Source organism: Marmota flaviventris, chromosome 12, assembly GCF_047511675.1.
Source record: "Marmota flaviventris isolate mMarFla1 chromosome 12, mMarFla1.hap1, whole genome shotgun sequence".
In the NCBI taxonomy this organism is placed as follows: Eukaryota; Metazoa; Chordata; class Mammalia; order Rodentia; family Sciuridae; genus Marmota; species Marmota flaviventris.
This window is the reverse complement of record NC_092509.1, coordinates 13,545,697-13,565,982: the sequence shown is the minus strand read 5'-3', so window position 1 is coordinate 13,565,982 and position 20,286 is coordinate 13,545,697. Positions and strand designations below refer to the sequence as shown.

At 44.3% G+C, this 20,286-nt stretch overlaps 1 pseudogene; it reads left to right on the top strand.

The window, feature by feature from the left end:
- Positions 1 to 3,997: 3,997 nt before the first annotated feature.
- Positions 3,998 to 7,243, top strand: LOC114102524 (serine--tRNA ligase, cytoplasmic-like; annotated as a pseudogene).
- The last annotated feature ends 13,043 nt before the right edge of the window (positions 7,244 to 20,286 follow it).

Here is a 20,286-nt window from a genome sequence, read left to right as displayed (position 1 = left end):
TGAAGTTGAGCAGGACAGGAAGGAGAGGGAGGAGGAGCAGCCCAGGACACAGCATGGAGGGACCAGCACTTCCAGAAACTTAGGAGCCCGATTCAGACTCAAAACTGGTACTGGAGGCATCACAAAACCCAATTTCACAGCGTACTACAGAGGCCTAGCAACAAAACCAGCAGGCTGATGGCATCAAAACAGACACACCGACCATGGGATAGAAGACAGAGAAACAAACCCACACAGCTACAGTCATCTGATTCTGAACGAAGTGCTAAAAACACACGTTAGAGAAAAGCAGCCTCTTTTGCAAATGATGCTGGGAAAACTAGGCATCCATATGTAGAAGAAAGAAATGAGATCCCTGTCTCTCACCTGCATAAAACTCAATCCAAAAGGGATCAAAGACCTCAGTATAAGACCCCAAACTTTGAAACCACTAGAAGAAAAACTAGGGGAAACAATTTAAGATACAAGCACAGGCAACTGCTTCCTGAATAGGACCCTATGGCTCAGGAAATAATAGCAAGAACTGATAAATGGGACAGCATCCATTTCTGCACAGCAAAGGAAATAATTAACAGGGTGAAGAGAGAACCTATGGAGTAGAGAAAATCATTGCCTGTTACTCTTCCAACAGAAGATTAAAACCCAGAACATATAAAGAACACACACAAGGGCTGGGATTGTGGCTCAGTGGTGGAGAGCTGGCCTAGTACATGCAAGGCCCTGAGTTCAACCCTCAGCACCACATAAAAACAAATAAATAAAATAAAGGTATTGTGTCCATCTACAACTAAAAAAATAAATATTAAAGAAAGAACACACACAAAACAACCCAAAACCCCAACCCATTCCATAAATGAGCAAATGAAATGAAAAGACAAAGTGGCAAATAATTATATGAAAAAAATGTTCAACAATTTCAGGCATCAGGGAAATATAAATCAAAACAACAGTGGGCTTCTGTCTCATCCTGGTCAGAACAGAGAGCAAGAATACAATTAACAAGCTGGGCATGGTGGCACTCGTCTGTAATCCCAATGACTCAAGAGTCTGAGGCAGGAAGATCATAAATTGGAGACCAGCCTCAGCAACTTAGTGAGACCCTTTTCAACTCAGCAAGGCCCTATCTCAAACTAAAATGTAAAAAGGGCCAGGGATGTTGTTCAGTGGTGAAGTGCCCCTAGGTTCAATCCCTGGTATAAATAAATGAATGAATGAATGAATGAATAAATAAATATTGCTGGGGAGAACATAGGCAGGGAAGTGTTGAGAGCCACAGCCGAAGGGGCCCCAGCAAACTTTCAGACTGCCAGCTGATGATTGGCTCACAGCGGCCCCAGCAACATCTAGCTGATTGGCTCCTCTGCGGTGATGCTCATTGGGCTGTTTCCCTGCCCTTTCAGACCACGGAGCTGCTCACTGGGGGACTTTTTTGGCTCTGCCCATGCGACCCAGCCAATCGGCCTCAAGAGCAGGAGGATTGTGAGAGAGAGAGGCTTGTGGGAAGCCGGTGGTGGCAGTTGGGCTCTGAGGGTTTTTCCTGAGGAGCTGTTTTGTTTGGCGTGTGTGGTTCTAAAAATAAAGTTCGTTTCTTTTGACAAGTGGCTCCTGAATCGTGCCCAGCCAGACTGCGGCAGGGAAGGAACTCATACTCTTCACGGGAATGTAAATTAAAACAACTAGTATGGAAATCAATATGGAGGTTCCTCAAAAGACTAGGAATGGAACCACCATATGACTCAGCTGTACCACTCCTCAGTATTTATCCAAAAGAATTCTAGACAGGGTACTTCAGAGGTATCTGCATTCCCACATTTTTCATGGTATGATTCACAATAGCCAAGTTATGGAGTCAGCTTAAGTGCTCATCCATGGATGAATGGATAAAGAAAATGTGTCATTTATACACAGTGGCATTTTATTCCATCCTAAAGATGAAAGAAACTATGTCATTTGCAGGAAAATAGGTAGAACTAGAGATCATCATGTTAAGTGAAATAAGTCAGACTCAGGTATTTCAAATTTTTTTCTCATATATGGAAGTTAGAGGAAGAAAAAACAGACACCATTAAGATAGATCAAGGGAGAATATAGTGTAGGGGAAGGGGAGAGGGGAGTGGGGAGGTAGGGTGAGGAAAACCAATGGGTTTATATTGTATGTATGTGTGATATGCCTCAAAGAAAGCCCTGATGCTGTGTAATTAGTCTGTACCAATAAAAAATAAATCACATACTTAAAAACAAAACAAAAAACAGGCTTAGGTCAGGGACTAGGCTTAGATTCTGCTCCAAGTTCCACATCCAGGAAGAGTTTTATGGAGGGGAGCCATGTGGTGTGGTGCCCATAAGCTGCTGGGGTCAGGGTCAGGACAAGCCTGGGAAGGAGCTGGAGAAGAAAGGGGAACAGCCAGGGTTGTCTGGGGGTAGTGGTAAGCTGTTCAACCTTAGGAAATATTTTCATTTACCCCATTTTACAGCAGAGGAAATGTCATCAGAGCTGGAAGACCCACATCTGCCCCTTTCCTCAGTGGGAACTTAAACCTCTTTTGCTGCTTCCAAAGCTCCTAGGCTCCCATGGCAAAGATTAAAGAGGAAGATAATATCCTTTCATCTTTGGAGGGTGGGAATTCCCACCCTCTGCAAACGGGGAATCTTTCCAAAGGAAAACCCAGTGCCTTAGAGATGCATCTCCTCCCAGAGTCCCTAGTTTTAACTTCAGGAATTGTGAAAAATACATCATCTACCAAGCAAAGATGTTTAACCAAGTCTTGATTATTGGTGTTTGTAAAAGTGAAATAGGGCATTGGTAGAATAGACTTCAGTCCTTTGCAGTTAATACAGTGATGATAATCTGTCCGCATGGAAAGTTTCTGCACTATAATTTCTATAAAGTATTTATCCATATAGAAAAAATTCTAGAAGAATCTCTGCCAAAATATCAAGAGTGGCTACCTATGAAAAATGGCACATCTGGAGCTTTTTGTGGCTGCTTTTTTTTTTTTTTTTAAATCTATAGCATCTAATTTGTTAAATTCAAAATGTGAATTTTTTTAATTGGCGTATAACACAAATATGAAATGGGCACTCACCTGTTCATGACTTGATGAGTGATCGCAAATTGAACACACCCAGGAAACTAACAAATGGATCAAGAACCGGGACACTATCAGGCTTCTAAAAGCCTTCTTCATAGAATCATTTAGAACCTACTGTATTTTCTTACTTCCTTCACTAAAGACTATGTTTGCATGATTTTTTTTTAAATGGTTGCATTTAATTGTAGTGAATTGATCAATTGTTCTAAGAATGTTTATACCTTATCTTTTATAAACATGACTCCATGTGGAATCTGTGATGATCATTAGTAATCTGGTCACTTTACAGAGCACTATAATCCAGGACACTTCTTGGAAATTTCAAAAGAAATTAAGCAAGTTGGTAGAGAAAACACACCACCTCAAGTATTTCCTGAAGCCCTCGTACAAGTCTCCTTGTCTTACGGATGAGAGTCAAGAGAGGATGGAGTGTAAGAGCAGTGTCGAGAACTTAGTACCAACTCTCTTTCCCCACACCTGCTTCCCCTCTGGGGAGAGTCCTTTTCTGTTAACTTTAGAAAAAACACACAATGATTCACAAGATGAGACTCCATTCTGGTGGGTCTCAGCAGCCAAGAAGTGCAGGTTTCTTGTCTTGTAAATTTGAAGGACAAAATCCACAGACCAGGCAGACCAAGACATGTGAGCATAATGATAAAATTTATTGAAAAGCAGGAGCATAACTTTTGCAATGCAAGTGAGAATAAGGAAATTTCACCCTCAGAAAATCCTAGTCTAGGGGATGATATAGCACTTGGGTCACTCCCATCGGTTCAAACTTATGCTAGTTAGGGTTTGGAAACGCACTAATACTGTGGATCAACTCTGGAGTCCCGACTTCCACTCAACTCTGCCCGCATCCATTTCCTCAGGGCAGGTCAGAGGGGGAGGGGGAGGGGGAGGTCATGGATGTGGCTGCTGCACTGTGTGGAGCTGGCTTCTACAGCAGGCATGGGTACCAGGCCCAGGCCTGGCTGTGGCAGGGTGAGGTGGGTGCCTTGGCTGGCCTGGGCACTGGCTTGTGATGCCTGCATGGTGGGCTCCACATGGCTGCAGATCATGCCTGCCTCTACTGCTTTGACCTCTCCAGGTTGCCACTCCACACTCCACTAGTCTGAAGCTGCTTCTCGGCGGGGACCAGTGGGCCCCGGAGCCTTGTCATTCTGACCTGTGAATCTGTCACCACACAGAGGAGGTCAGGGGAGGTCAGGCTCTGCTTTTCCTGATCACCTTTCGGGGTGCCTCAAATGGAGGGTCTATTTTGCCCTTTCGAGAACAGTATTTGCCCATCAAACATCAGCAGACAGGCCTGTTTATTTTCCCAGAGACGTGGGGCAGACACTTCCTGTTCTCACCTGCCCTGCTTACTGGGCCAGCCGCGGGAACAGGTCAGACTTTTGCCCAGGTCCCAGGCCTTCCTTCCCTAATGGGCTTCTAGGCCTCCTCTCTGAGAGCCTCTGTATCTTTATACTCACAGTGACCTTTAAAAGACAACTTGGGGAAAGACAAACCTTTAAATAAATAGGTGAATATGGTCTTAGAGCTGTCACCCTTCTCGTGACCTTTGGACATTGAGAAATACTTTGGCCTTGGACAGCTCTGGACTGTCCTATGTCTCAAACTTGGTCCCAGGGGGTGGGGCTGAGATCTGGGAACACAACTTGAGTGCTGAGTAAATATAGAGCTTTCTGGGCTTCCGGTGGGAATTCCAGCACATAGAACATGTCGATTATCCTCCTTACAAAAGCTAGCTGAACCCAGGGACTCCTGCTCTGCCCTAGGCTATGACAGACTAGCCATAGGCAGAGGTCTTCATATGGTCATAGGCTCAGAGAACCCTGAAGCCAGCGGCTCATGGATAGGTGGATGATGCACAATTCATGGAGGGTCCAGTGAAAGGGGCAGTATGGAGGGCTCCAAGCACAGAGCAGAGGACAGGGATGTGCCAGCCAAAATGCAACCAGAAAACTCTGTGTCCAGCTCTGCCTGGGAGCAAGTGCACTACAGGGCTCAACTGCAAGTCCACTGCACTTACTGTCTGGAGCACCACTGGGACAGTGGTGGACAGAGGTGGACAGTGGTGGACAGTGGTGGACAGTGGCTGGAGTCTGCTTTCATTCTTGGACATTCAGTACGGATCAGTCACACTCCCCTCCCTGCACACATTCCTTTTGTAAAACTTCGGTATTAAAAGCGTTCACATTGTTGTGAAACTATCACCACTATCTGACTCTGGAGTTTTTCATCTTCCCAAGCAGAAACTCTGCCCCTAGAAGATTACAACTCCTGGTTCCCCATCCTCCACCCCTGGATATGACTGTTCTACTTTCTGTCTCTTGTCTTGACTGCCCTGGGTATCTCCCCTAAGTGGGATCATACAGTATTTGGCTTTGTGACTGACTTTGTGTTACTTCACTGGGTCTAAATGTCTTCAAGACGCATCCCTGTTGTAGTGCCTGCCAGAATTTCTTTCCTATTAAAGTTAATATTCCATCGTATGGTTTATCACATTTTGTTTACCTATTCACACATCAATGGACACTTGGATGCCTCCGCCTCTCAACTATTGTGAATAATGCTGGTAGAAACATTAGCATTCAAGAAGCTGTTTGAGACCTTGCTGTCAATTCTCTGGATTCTATAACCAGAAGTGTAATTACTGGCTCGTATGGTAATTTGGTTTCATTTTAAGGGTCCTTCCTTTTGTAGCAAAAAAAGGGTTCTGGGAGGTGAGACTAGGTGAAGAGAGATGGTAAGAATCAAGGGTCCTTAACGCAGGAGAAGCACTTCAAGGACCCGGAACAAGTAGACCAGCTGGTGAAGGTGGACCGAGACAATGCAGATTTGGGCAGACAACTTGAGTAAGCTGAAGAACTTATGTAGCAAGAGAGATAGAGAGAGAGAGAGAGAGAGAGAGAGAGAAGACAGCCAGAATGATGACTCTGTTTCAGAGAACATGTTGAATTTTCATGAACTCCCTGAAGACACTTTAGCTAGCCTGAAAGTCTTACAAATCAAAAAAGTCCGACTCCTCATCGACAAAATCATCAGAGAGAATGGGAACCTTGTGCACCCCTCTGTGCCCATCAGTAGTGACGAGAATACAGACATCAAAGTAGAGAGGTGTCGGGGTGATTGTGCCATCAGGAAGAAATACCCTCATGTGGACCTGGTGGTGATGGTAGATGGCTTTGAAGGAGGAAAGGGGGCCGTGGTGGCTGGGAGTTGAGCTACTTCCTGAAGGTCCTGGTTTTCCTGGACCAGGCACTCACCTAGTGTGTTCTCCATACGTTGGGAAGTCGGAGCCACACTCCTTTTTACACCCCCCTTTCTGGTGAGGGAGGAAGTCATGCAGGGGGTGGCACAGCTCAGCCAGTTTGACGAAGAACTTCATAAGGCAATGGGAAAGGTACCGAGAAGTCTATGACCGACGACTCCTATGATGAGAAATCCCTGATTACCACCTCAGAGAAGCCCATCGTGCTCTCCACCAGGGTGAGTGACTGGCCTGTCCACCTGCTTTCACCAGGAGGGGCTCCCATGGCTGTGACACCCGCAGGATCTTTTGAGTCCATCAGTTTGAGAAGACTGGATAGTTTGTGTACCTGCCACCCCATCGTAACAAGTCATGGAAGATGTCTGAAGAGATGATTGCCATGGCAGAAGAGGTCTACAGTCTCTGGGGGACTCCTTATGTGAATATCGTCTCAGAGTCTTGGAAACAAGCTGCCAGGAAGATGCTTGACCTGGAGCCTGTTTCCAGGCTCCAGAGCCTTCTAAGGGTTAGTCTCTTGTATTAATTAGATCATCAAGCTCACCAGCTCCAAATCAGATACAGGCTGACCAAGAAGATGATGGATAAGGTGAAGTTTGTCCACAGGCTCAACATTATGATGTGCGCCACCACCCATACCCTCTGCGCCATCCTGGAGAGCCACCAGACAGAGCAGGGCATTGTCATGCCAGAGAAATGGAAGGAGTTCATGCCTCCAGGACTCCTGAGAACTGATCCCTTTGGGAAGCCTGCACCCATTACCAGGAACCTTCAAAGAAGCAGAAGAAGCAACACCAGAAGACAGCAAAAAGAAAATGGCAGCAAGAGATGTCACCCTGGAAAGCTGCTGCAGAACCCGGAAGTCACTGATGCCTGAACACTCCTTCCTCCCAGCTCTCTGGGCTCCATTGCTGTCAGCTGGGACCTCAGAGCTTGTGCAGGAGCGGGGAGGCCAAGCATCCACTCATGGCGCAGTCCCAGCTGACTGCACAGCTACACGGCAAACTGTCTGCTATATACAGTGCAGGCACCCTGTCACCCTGTCCCCTCGCCTGGGCTCAGGGTCTATCACTGATGACTGGTAAAACTTGCTGCAGAGGGGGAGAAAGGAATCCTTAGACACTCTTTAGAACCTCAAGGTTGGCAGGGCCAAGATGGGAAACCTATTCTTGCATGGCTACCCTCTGGCACCTGCAGCCCCCTCTCTGTGCTGGCACCATGGGCTTTCCTCCCAGGGCTGGAGCACCCCACAGGGAAGTCTCTGGGTGCTGGTGCCATTGCTGTGGTCACACGGAAACCAGACTCCCACTGTCAGGTGGCAGCCCTCTGATCTTACTTGATCACTGCCATCTTTTTATCTTCTGGAGAAAGTTTCATGCTTTTTAAAAGTCTTTCCTCTTGTGGCAGTTTGAAGACTCCTTGTCCTGGGCACTCCTTCCCTGAATGAGAGTATTTCAGTATAGTTCTTAGACTGGGACCCAAGCTGCGTGAAGTGTCCCACGAAGTCCAAGCATCATGGCTGAGAGAGTCCTTCACCTCCTTTATTCCAGACAGTGCTAGCAGCCATTTGGGCCGGGGAGGGGACAGACAGGTATGAGTCAAGTCTCCATGACACAGCTGGACTTGGTAATGCTGGATAAGTGGACAGCGAGCAGCTTAGGAGTTCTCAGGAATAACCACTGTTGGCAGTGGCAGTGGCAGCCCCAAGTAAACCAAGGGTTTGTCCTAAGGTCAGACCAGTCAGCCCAGGTGGCTTTTATTTTTTGACAGGCAGCAGAACGATGGACGAAAAGCCTTCAATCTATGAACTATCCCTTCTTATCAAGCTTGCTTTTGACTGAAACCATGGATATTTCTTCCCACAGGTGTTGTCTCTATTCTTTACTCAACTATTGATGTTTTGGACTCAGTTGGAAGGCCTGCCATGTTTCTCTACTAAATGTCATGCTTTTAGAACCATCCAAGATTTTTTTAGAGCCAACTATAACAATCAGCTCATTTCAGGCAATGGGTGATAGTCACCCATTTATGTAGGCCCCACTATATTTTTTTAATCTTAAATTACCCTATTTTTGGAATCTGGATTCACTTTTATGATACCTTGTATCACAAAAATGATACTATGCATCAGAAGAATGTTTAAATGCTGGAAACCTGTAAAAGCATGCAGTCTTTCACATGCATCATTTGCATGGTATTTACAAACAAGGGCCACTGAGTTCATAATAGGGCCAATAAATATTTTCCTCCAAAAAGCCTTCAAGAAGGAAATATCGATTCAGTCCATTAGGCTGTGGCAGGTGACCTGACAGCGGGTGGAATTAAGTGAGGCAGGAAGCACCACCCAAGATGCAAATAACACTTAGAGGTGTGAAGTCACAGGGATTCAAACTGCTTCAGGGCTGTGTGTGTGTGCACATGTGTGTGTGTTATAACCTGAAACAGAGCTAACAAACATCTCAAAGTAAAAATGTTTCTTTTCACTCTCTTTCCTAGAGGCATACATTGACGGATTTTATTACCCACAACAGTCAGCCAGTTTTCATGTTGGAAAGACAAACAGTTCTCTTTCAGTTCCTTCGACTCCTAGCTCTCTGTTGGATGTGTGTCCCTGAGTTAAACTGGAGCTGGTGCAAGGATGATAAATACAGTCAAACCCACATTCGTCTCACTGACAGCACGTGGAGGAATCCACATACCCAGCTCAAATGGCAATAACTATTTATTGAAAATTATCTGTTGAGGGCCTAACACCTACATGGCATGCAGTATGCTAGAATACATTTAAAAGTATTATTGAGGAACTAATTAAAAAGACTCTGCCAGATGCTTTAGGGTTGAGCCAGGAGTGGAAATTGAGTACTGTACGTAATGTGGTTGTATCTATTATAAGCATCTACTTTAATAGCTCTTGTTCTAGTCTCCAATGTGATGGTATAATGTGAATCTTTTTAGATATAATCTGTATCCATAAAATAAAGTGATTAGTATCAATCTCTAGTGAAGTAGTACCATGGAAGTTCTGAGCAAATACAAATAATACATCATAGTCACTCAACAAATATTTATTGCACATCTATTATGTGGTCTTTATATGCATACATGTTACACACCCCCACAGACATTGGTCGAGTTAGCAGCTAAGAGGATGGACTCAGGAATCAAAGGCCATATGCCACCATTCAAAAGCAGAGCAACATGGGGAAGATCTTGGATTCCTTATTTGTGAAATTTGAAAAAAAAAAATCCACCTGGCAGAATTGTTGTGAGGATTAAATGTGAAAATGTTCATAAAGTACTAGCCCAGGATTTGGCATAATTTCTCAATAAAAAGTAGAAATGTATTGTTTTATACATGCATGTATGTATATAAGAATTTGTTAATAAAATACTAATACAGACATTCATACCATGCATGGGATTAAAAAGATGACAGTAATTTATAATTGACATTTTTAAAAGGTGAGGGAAGGGGGGACAGATGTCAGCACAAAGGGAAGGAAAAACAGCAACATTACAGGTTTGTTGAGTTTGTAAGCAGAGGCAAGTGGCCCTGCTGGGACTAGACTCAGGCCTCATTCTGGTGGCAGTTCAGTTCTCCTTCCCCCAAGGACTGCAGAATTATCAAGCAAGAGTAAGGATGATCCTCTCAGGGACAGACATAGGATAGGACAGCCCCCTCTGCATAAGTCAAGGAGCCATGACTCACAGGAGCCACCACCACGAAATCACTAACTGGAAATCCTTGCTGCAGCCGCACTGCAAAGGAATTGGACTTGATTTGCCAAATTCCCCATGTGATACAAGGTGGCCACCTGCCAATGAGCCAGAGGGAGAGAGGGCCATTTGCCTTCCTGGAAACAGATTTCTGAGCCCCATCACCTCGTGAAAAAGCAGTGTAAGGGTTTAGAGAACGCTGTCCCAGGGACTCTTGGCATCGAGGACAGCAGGTGTCCTGCCAGAGGGTTTGGTGCATTGGGATTTCGCAGCTGGGCCCTCCTGAGGTGGGCATTGTGCTCTTGAGGTTCATGAAGACACTGCCTTCACCACTGTGGCTTCCTCTGGTGACATCAGAGAGCACAGCAGCATTTTATTGTGACAGCTCAGGCTGCCTCCGTTTTCCATGCCCCTGTAATGCCAGGAGAATGATGCTACCCTAAGCCAGCTGAACAGAGGCCAGGATTTAACTGCAAACAAGAGACCCAGCTGGCTACCAGCGTGGAGGACACCAATTCCACTGCGGCTGAGTGGGAGGCTGTTGATGGGCCTCCAGTGGAGATGCCCACGGAGTGACCACCGAAGGCAAGGGTTCTTTGCTCAACTGAAGAACATAATCACCGAGCAGGTAGGATTGCCTGTTTCTGAGACTTCCTAGTGCCAGCAGAGAACATGGGCAGCCCAGGTGGCAGGCGAGGTGCTGTCTGAGAGCTTGGGTACCACGGGGAAAGGTGATTACTGATGGATTCCAGGTTGGTGCCCTTGGATGCTGGCTCCTGCAGACTCCTTGTTCGGAGGGGGCGGGCAGCTCTGCAGAGAAACCTGAGGGGAGGGTATCTGAGGAAGGAGAATAAGGGTCCAAGTAGGGTGAGCTGGAGACTTCATTGGAGAGATTTCAGTACCTATTCTTGGGCAAAGAAATTGAGATTTTTTTTTTTTTGTCTGATGCTTGATGTAGTTATAAGAACTCACTCAATAAAGGGATGCAGATGGGCTCATTGGGATATTAGGACACAAGGCACATCACACTGAGCATATCCAAATGCACTTTATTTCCCACCTTCTAACTCCTCACTGCTAGCCCTCCTGTAATCCTTTGGGCCCCATGGCATTCCTGACCTGAGGACTTCTCAAGACCATCTCTACCCCCTGGGCTGGCACAGATTGGAATGGAGAATTATGAAGGGCTAGTGAAGCCCATGAATGAGATCAGAGGGAGCCAGGACCATGCCCAATTGGGAGGGGTGGAGGATAATCTGGAAGTCAGGAGGTGAGCCATTACAGTAGAAGTGCTGAGGTTCAGGGGTTCTGAGCAATCATTCTGCAAGTGGGGCACCTGGAGACTGGGTCAGCTTAGCTGGTGGAGAGGGGACAGGAGTGAACACAAAGACAACTCCATTTGCTCTGAAGCCAAGACAGCAGCTGAGGGCTCTCTGCCATTCCATAAGCTTGCTCGCAAGGACTCTTGTGTCCTCTGAACACCCCTCTCCATCCCCACATCCCCTTGGCTTGGGCCCTTGTTATGTCCGTCAGGGCTGGTGCAGGAGTCCCCCTGCCACCGTCTGTGCCTCTAGTCCCTTTCCCTCTGACCCACTCTTCACTCCTCACCAGCATGATCTTTCCAAAATGCAAGCATGGTCATCTCTCCAGTTTCAAGGACTCCAGTGGCTTCTCAGTTCCTACAGAATAAAGCCCAAACTTCTAGCCTCCAAGATCTGCCCCTTGGCCACTACGGGGTCATTTGTGACTTGCCTGCTAGGATCCAGTGCTGGAGTATTGGTGGTTCCCTAACAGGCCCTTGGGGCAGGCTTCTTACTGCCCATGCTCTTCCCTCAGACCGTAATACTCAGTCTTCCCCATCTTCCCCATCTTCCCAAAGCCTCCTCTTCTGTGAAGCCTTCCCAAGTTCCCTCCACAGCAGGGTTCATTGTTCTGCCTCCTAATCTTGTGTGTGTGTTTAAATATGCATAACATAAAGGTTACTCTTTTAACCATTTTTAAGTGTACAACCTAGCAATATTAACTACTTTCACGTGGTTGTGTGACCGTCCCCAACATTCATCTCCAGAACTTTTTATTTTCCTCACTGAAACTATCCCCAGATGCTACCCGCTTACTCCCCTTGTCCCTCAGTCACTAGAATCACCCTGCTATTTTCCATCTCTGTGGCTGTGACTACTCTGAATGAGATTTCATCTACGGGGACTCTTACAGTACTTGTCCCTTTGTGACTGGCTTGTGTCACTCAGCACGGTATCTTCAAGGTTCATCTGTTAATAGCATGTGTCAGGACTTCCTCCCTTCTTAAGGCTGAATAATATCTCATTTATGGATGGGCCCCATCTTTCTTATCCACTCAACCATCAGCAGACACCTGGGTTGCTTCCATTCCTGGCTGTCGTGAATAGTGCTATTATGAACATGGGGGACAGGTGTCTCTTTGAGAGCCTGCTTTCTTTTCTGTTGGTATGCACCCAGACATGGAGTTGCTGGGCCATGTGGAAATTCTAACTCCTGTTCTCCATCCTCAAAGATAGTCATGTGTGTTGCGTGTACATCCTCATTGTGGTTCTGTAGCCTTGCACGAATTCCCTCCGAGGAATTTTGGATAACTAAAGCACAAAGAATGCTCAGCAGAGAATATTTGATTTTTCTCTGCAGTGAAAGTAGGTTTTCCACAGAAGTCGCAAACTGGTTGAAACCTGACGGTGCAAATAGCACTCGAAATCTAAAATTAGACTCTAAGAAGAAAATCTTGAGAAATACAGTTAGTGAGTTTCATAGTCACTACTTTGTTGTGAGCTGCTTGGGAATTTGGAGACAGGAAACCTCATTTGGGGCCCTGCCCTTACTTACAGTAAGTTTCTTAATTCTCTAGGCTGATTTCATCATCAGTAAAACACGAAATACCCATTTACATTCATGGTAACGAAGGAATCCAAATGAAAGCATTCTGGTAACCTCAAGAAAGGGAATCATCTGAAATGGCGGAAGGACTGGCACCCCGTGAGGTGCTTGGGGACACTTTTAGCTGAGCTGCAAGGCAGCAAACTGGACTCAAGGTTTTCTCTTAAAGGAAGCTACTTGGAATTCCTTGGGATGAAGTGTAATAACAATACTTGGTCATTACCATAGGGAAAAGAAAAACCCTGAGGAGGAAGCAGAAGTCCAGGGACCCATTAAAGCCATAAAGGAAGGTGCTGTGGAATTGGAAAACAACATCTGAGGGGTCAGTTTTCTAAAAATAAGGCACAGAAAATAAAAAAGTTGTTAGTAAAAATGGATAGCAAGTCCTGCGTGGAGTGTGTGCACCCTGGGCGGGCAGTCTTGGTTAACTTTTAGGATAAGTACTCTAATGTATTTTGCATGGTTCCTTCTGGCTCTGTGTATGCATTAGGTGTGGCAAAGACGTAGTTATAGTCACTATTATGATGTTGGTGACACTTTTACTGAGTAATAAATAAACATGGCTTTCTTGCCTTAAAAGAACTGACCAGTCAACTTATTTTTAGATCTTCCAACCTCCATGTTTGTCTCCCACGTGTTAAGATGCTGTGCTAATTGGGGCTCCACCAGGGAAGGCAGTGGGCAGCAGGCAAGACTACTGATTTTTTGTTTTCTTCACATACGGATAAAGTAATACCAAAGGGTATATATTCTCTCCCCTTCATTCCTCTGTCTTTACTCCCTGAACTGAGAAAGTGGTCAGCAAAAAGAAACATGTTTGGAAACAATTACAGAATTCAGGAGACGTCACCCATTGCTGGGAAATCTGAGACAGGGAAGGCTTATGCTATCCGGGGGTGGTGGTAGTTGAGTCTGAGAAAAACAAGACTGCAGTTTCTTCAGAAAAATTCAGAGCCATTTTCAGGACTGTCCGTTTATGGCTCTGTATTCCTCTGTTCTGGAGAGATCAGAAAGAGAAAAGCAATCAGGATGTAACCAGGGTGGTGTTTCTAACGAGAGGGGGAATGGTGAGTGTGATGGTGTGGAAGGGCTGAGTATGTACTTGGAGGGAAATGCTTTTTCCTTCTTCTTTTTCCCTTCAGACTATGTCTTCCACACTGTGTTCTCAGGCATCTGGTCGGGGAGTCAGTAAACACAGGTGGTGCCTGTGTGCCCCTGGGCTGTGCTGGAGGTGAATGCAGTCTGGCACTCGGCCACTCTTACCATGTATCCTCCTCTCTTTGCAAAACCAGTCCCCAGTGTCTAAGCAATTTGTCTTATTTTGGAGAGCTAGTGTGTGTCGGCCTTGATGTGTTCCTATTTCAGGAAAACCCCTCAGACCTGCAAAGGTCTATGTGTTGACTGTTCCCAGACCACTTCTCAGTATTAAAACACTGTTACAGGTGGATAGGACGCTCACCTAGGTGCTGCCTGCAATTCATGAGGACCTCAGTCCTCTGGACAGCCTGAGTCCGGGTGGTAGATGGCAAGGCCAGGGTTAAAAGCCAGGTTTCCAACAATTAGCAGAAGCACTGCTGCCAACAAGTGCTGCTCTGTATCCCATCAGGAAACAATTGCTCTCCTATTAGAACTAATGACCAGTCACAGCGGAATTGCAGAAATGGAGCTATAGGTTCTGCCGGAAACAAGCCAGGGGAGGTTATCCTGCAGGGTATGAGGTCCTGGGATGGAGCCTTGCAGTGCATTTCCTGGTCATCTATTGCTTTGATTTGGTGGCCTCAGATTCCTGGTTGATGCTTTGAATGTCTGGAGCTCGTGCAGTCTGAGCAGCAGAATGAAAACTACCATGATTTTCATTCCACTTTTGAGCATGTTTTTACCAGGGACAGCAGGTCTGCTGAGTCAATGGCCAGGGAGTGTGGGAGAGCAGAAATCAAATAGAACCCAGGAAAAGCCAGATCAAATAGCAGCTTGCACATGGGCCACAAAATCCAACGCCAGAGCCAGAGCTACTCTGTCACAAGCCCCTCCCTCCCTGTCTAGAGAGCTAGTGGAGTCTGCATTCAGCTGGAGGCTGAGGCCACCTGCTCCTGCACCTGCCTCTGGGAATCATTCTTGGAGCTTGCTGCTTGAAACACCCTACCTCACTAACCTGTGGGAAATGACATGTAATTGTTTTTAAATATGGATAAAAATCAGAAGCTTATGTTATTAAATAGGCCTACAAATTTTGGAGTGCCTTGCTTATTTAAGGCCTTTTGCAATCTGCAAGCATGATTTAATATATCTAAACAGAATCAACCATTTCCCTCAGTTAGATTGCTAGGATCTAGTGACACCCTGTTCCCTTGTCTTCTCTTGTTAACATTTTGGTGATTGGTTTTCCAACCTAATGTCTGCATTGGTTCCAGAATCACTGTGTATTTCAAACCTCCTTTCTGGGTAGGATCATTGCACTTCCAGAAGGATTATGCAGTTTGTTTTCAATAAGATGATATATTTAATGGTACAAAATCAGAATTTAAATAAAATCTGCCAAAGCATGAGAGGACACATAACCTTAGTTGGCCATGTGACTATAGGTCATAGAGATTCCTTTGGCTATTTGTGTACATCTGTATTGCTATATTCTTCATTTATTTAATTTTTTTTATTGAGCAGTTAGTCTCTGGGGCACTTGGGAGCCCAAAAAGTCAAAACATGGCACCTACAACTTAATAAATTCAAAGTGTATTTGAGAAGAGAAACAAATTTTGAAAACACACAATAGTGATGTTGTGGGAAGCTGGGGAGATTGGGAGGACACCATGAGGTTGTCTGCCACAGTTACAGGAGATGTTCTTTCCCTTTTAATTGATAAAGGAGAAAAAGCACATTTTAATTTAAATACTAACTTATAACACTGAAAGGGAAAGACGGTGCCTTTTGAACATTCAGTGTAAGTCTCATGTAAGTATGGGTTGAGATATGAAAGCAGTTGTGTGGAACAAGACTCCTGGCAGTGACAGCACACCCTGACTTAGGGTACCCTTTAATTCTTGAAAATTAAAGCAGACTCTCCATCAGCCCCTCTGGAGCGTGAGTAACACTGGTTATAGTTATGAAATGCCTAATCAGCATCCTACTAGTTGCCCCACAATAGGTCCGAGATCTCTGTCCCTTATCAGTTTGACCTATGCTTTGAGGTTTTTCAATAAGTGATTGACATTTTAAGCAAGATGGAACAAAACTTGGTTAGAAACGACCAGGATGACACCCGGGGCAAGGGCAGACAGGGGTCATCTTCACTACCCTCCTTCCAGACTTTGAACATTCTCCACCCTGCCTGGAACCTGGTCTTGACCCTTTCTCCACCACAAAGGGTGCTTCTTGCCAGTCTTTACATGCTGCTCCCTCTCCTAGAAAAGTGCTTCTGAATCTTGAATAACATAAACAACACAAATAACATAGGGATCTTGTTAAAATGCCCAGTCTAACTCAGTGAGTCTGGGGAGTGGCCTGACACTGTTTCTCACAAACTTCCAGGTAATGCTGCCACTGCTGGCCAAGGAGCAGCTGGGCCTGAACACCCTTCCTGCCTGTCCTGGCCAAACTGCCAGTGATTGGTGACTAGTGAATTCTTTTGGTGTTGTTGTTGTTGTTCGAATTAGTTATACATGACAAGAGAATGCATTTTGACACATCCTACATAAATGGAACATAACTTCTCATTCTTCTGATTGTACATGATGACACTCGTTGTGTAGTCACATATGCACATAGGGTAGTAATATCCAATTCATTCTTGACACATGGACTTTATACATCTAGGCACATGCACAGACACACACACAGCAATACAGCAACCATATCAACAATACCAACCAAGCAACAAACCTTAGGAGATGTTGACCTGCCCAAAGCCTTCTGAGTCTTTGGTGTCAAGTCTAGAGTCAGCCCTTCAAAGAAGACTTCTGTGACCTGAGATGAACTTGGATGTCCATCCATGGCACTGCAGAGAATCCTAAGCATGTCACTGCCATCCCCTTCTCTCCCATGGTGATTGCTTAAGCAAGTAAGCCTGTGTGGAGTCCCAGCAGACCTGGAATATCTTGCAACTACCTTTGGATCCCAATGCCTTGAATGTTGCAAGTACACAGGAGGTATTCAAATAATTAAAAGAAGGCCTAAAATAATGGATTGATCTTGCAAACTTACTAGTGGATTCTGTGTATTAGGAAAAGTTAGAGACATTTTTAAAATGGTCCCAAAGTGTGTCATACATAAACTGATAGAGAAAATGTAATTGAGCATCTTTTTTGTTGTTATTGTGTTTGGTACCGGGGATTGAACTCAGGGGCACTCAACCATTGAGCCACACATCCCCAGCCCTATTTTGTATCTTATTTAGCGACAGGGTCTCACTGCATTGCTTAGCACCTCACTTTTGCTGAGGCTGGCTTTGGTGATCCTCCTGCCTCAGCCTCCTGAGAAGCTGGGATTAAAGACATGCGCCACCAGGCTGGGCCATAGTGAGAATCTTTTGTGTAACAGTTTTTGAGTAGGCAAGGGAACACATACATCACCTGTTCCTTACCCTGAACCTCTTAGCCCTGCCTGATTCTTTCCAACTGCCACTTTTTTTTATTAGTTGTTCAAAACATTACAAAGCTCCTGACATATCATATTTCATACATTAGATTCAAGTGGGTTATGAACTCCCATTTTTACCCCGTATACAGATTGCAGAATCACACCGGTTATACATCCATGTTTTTACATACTGCCATACTAGTGTCTGTTGTATTCTGTTGCCCTTCCTATCCTCTACTATCCTCCTTCTCCTCCTCTCCCCTCCCATCTTCTCTCTCTACCCCATCTACTGTAATTCATTTCTCTCCCTTGTTTTTTTTTCCCTTTCCCCTCACTTCCTCTTATATGTAATTTTGTATAACAATGAGGGTCTCCTTCCATTTCCATGCAATTTCCCTACCAACTGCCACTTTGAACTAGTCAGGAGATATGCTGTTATATAACTCTGTGAAAACTTGGACTGTGTTTTCCTAGTTTCCTTCTGCATGAGCTACATGAGCTTTAGAGAATCCTGATGATCTGTGATCTGCTCTGATCACCTGGGCGTTGGCTTTATAAACAGGACTGGAGAGGAAACCTGCTTTTTTCATGGCAGTGTTTCTTCATTTCTCTTTACTTCTTAGCCTGACTACTGTGTATGACAGACTTCGTTTGCTCTTCCAAAATGAACAGTTCGTGTAGGTTATAACTGCAAGTTAATCAGAAACGTGTTGACCACAGGAATATATCAGGAATTAGGACAGACAAATATTTGCTATTCAAATAAGAAATGCCAAGTAAATACCTAGGCCAAGAATTAAGCTCAACAAAGGACCTACCTCCTTTTTATTCATGACAGTGATGGTGATAGTAATAACGTCAAGAATAACGATTGTGTGTGTGTACTGAAACATCTGTGGGCATGTGTGTAAATTACTAGTGATTCACTTTGCAATGAGATCACAGAACACTTTTTTTTTCACTTTTTTAATTATATATTTTTATTTGTTCTTAATAGAATACTTTTCATCTTCTACATCGTATGTATTTCTAATGTTTAAAATTATTACTATAGCACATATTTCCTATAAGCAGATAAGCAAGTCAGAAATTTAAAAATAAGCAGAAAAACAAGTCAGAAATTTAAAAAGAAAGAAATGCTTTTATGAGAATCTGTGACATGTTGCCCACAGCAGGTCTTTCCCACACGTGAAAAGAGAATACCGAGTCATTTCGCAGAAGTTTCTGCAGCAAAGTAGGAAATTCAGGCTGTTTTTTGACACCTCTAGCTGGTTGAAAAGGTCATCTCATACACTATTTTTTTTTTTTAATTTACAAATCTTTTAATGCAATGGCATGAGTTTTTGAGTACAGTATAGATGTTTGGGAGGATTTAAAATGCTATTGGTGATTTAGTAATGACGCAAAAGAAGCTTACTAAAATCCAGTCTGATAATGTTTACAAAAAGTTGCTATCAACTAAACGTTGCTATCAACTAAATGAAGACACGAATCATTAATTCACCACTTCAATAAAATTTTGAGGTACCTACTAAAATAGCATATAAAAAGATTTACATACATCCTAATAAAATAAAGCACTCTAAATTTTGGGGGGGCAGGTCCCAAGGATTGAACTCAGGGGCACTTGACCACTGAGCCACATCCCCAGTCTTTTTTTGTATTTTATTTAGAGACACAGTCTGAGTTGCTTAGCACTTTGCTAAGTTGCTGAGGCTGGCTTTGAACTCATGATCCTCCTGCCTTAGCCTTCCAAGCTGCTGGGATTACAGGCATGCACCACTGCTCCCAGCTATCTATAATTTTTTAAATGTAAAAATTCCTTGGTCTTTAGTTAAATGTATGATTTTAGCTATCTGTATAATTTTTTAAAATATTTTTTTAGTTGTCAATGGACCTTTATTTATTAATGTGCGGTGCTGAGAATAGAACCCAGTGCCTCACACATGCTAGGCAAGCGCTTTACCACTGAGCCATGACCCTAGGCCCTATCTGTACAATTTTGACCATGTGATTGTTACAGAAATTGCAGTCCTGTATTCTTTCTACCACTACCCAAATCTATTTCCCTTTCAGTACATGGAAGTAGGCATTTAAGCAGCAGAACTTTATCTCAAGATTATGATTAATTTTACTCTTTGAATATTTATTTTAATTGTAAACAAAATTTTCTAAATGAATCAAAGCATTCATCCAAATATTTACTGATTGACTACAAAATCTCAGGCACTGTTCTGGTGCTTGGGGTACAGCCTAAATAGAACTAAGATTGCTGCCTTGGGAATTCTACAGTCTAAATGGGGTTGACAATAAAAATTAGCATAATGAATAGGTAAATTATGTAATATGTTATAAACTGGTAGGTGCTATGAGAGAGATGGTGTTTAGAGTTTTAAGCTACAGGACACCAACTCAGTACCAGATCCCAAGTGATAGGTAGCCTATGTTTTTTAATAAAATTATTTTAGGGGAATTTTTCTTCTGAGGGAAATTCAAGTCCCAGGGCAGAGGCCTGTCCTGTCTATGTTCAAGGGCAGTCCTGAGTGTGGGCCTCCTTGAGAGAGAAAGTAAGAACACAGATAGCAAGGAGACAAGAGAGCTCTCCCCATGCCATCTGGAGAAAATGCACCTCATATGGAGGGACCAGGCAATGCAGAGGCCTAAAAGTGGGGACCTGTTTGGCATGTTTGTTAATAGCACAAAGCCCAGTGCATCTGCAGTGCC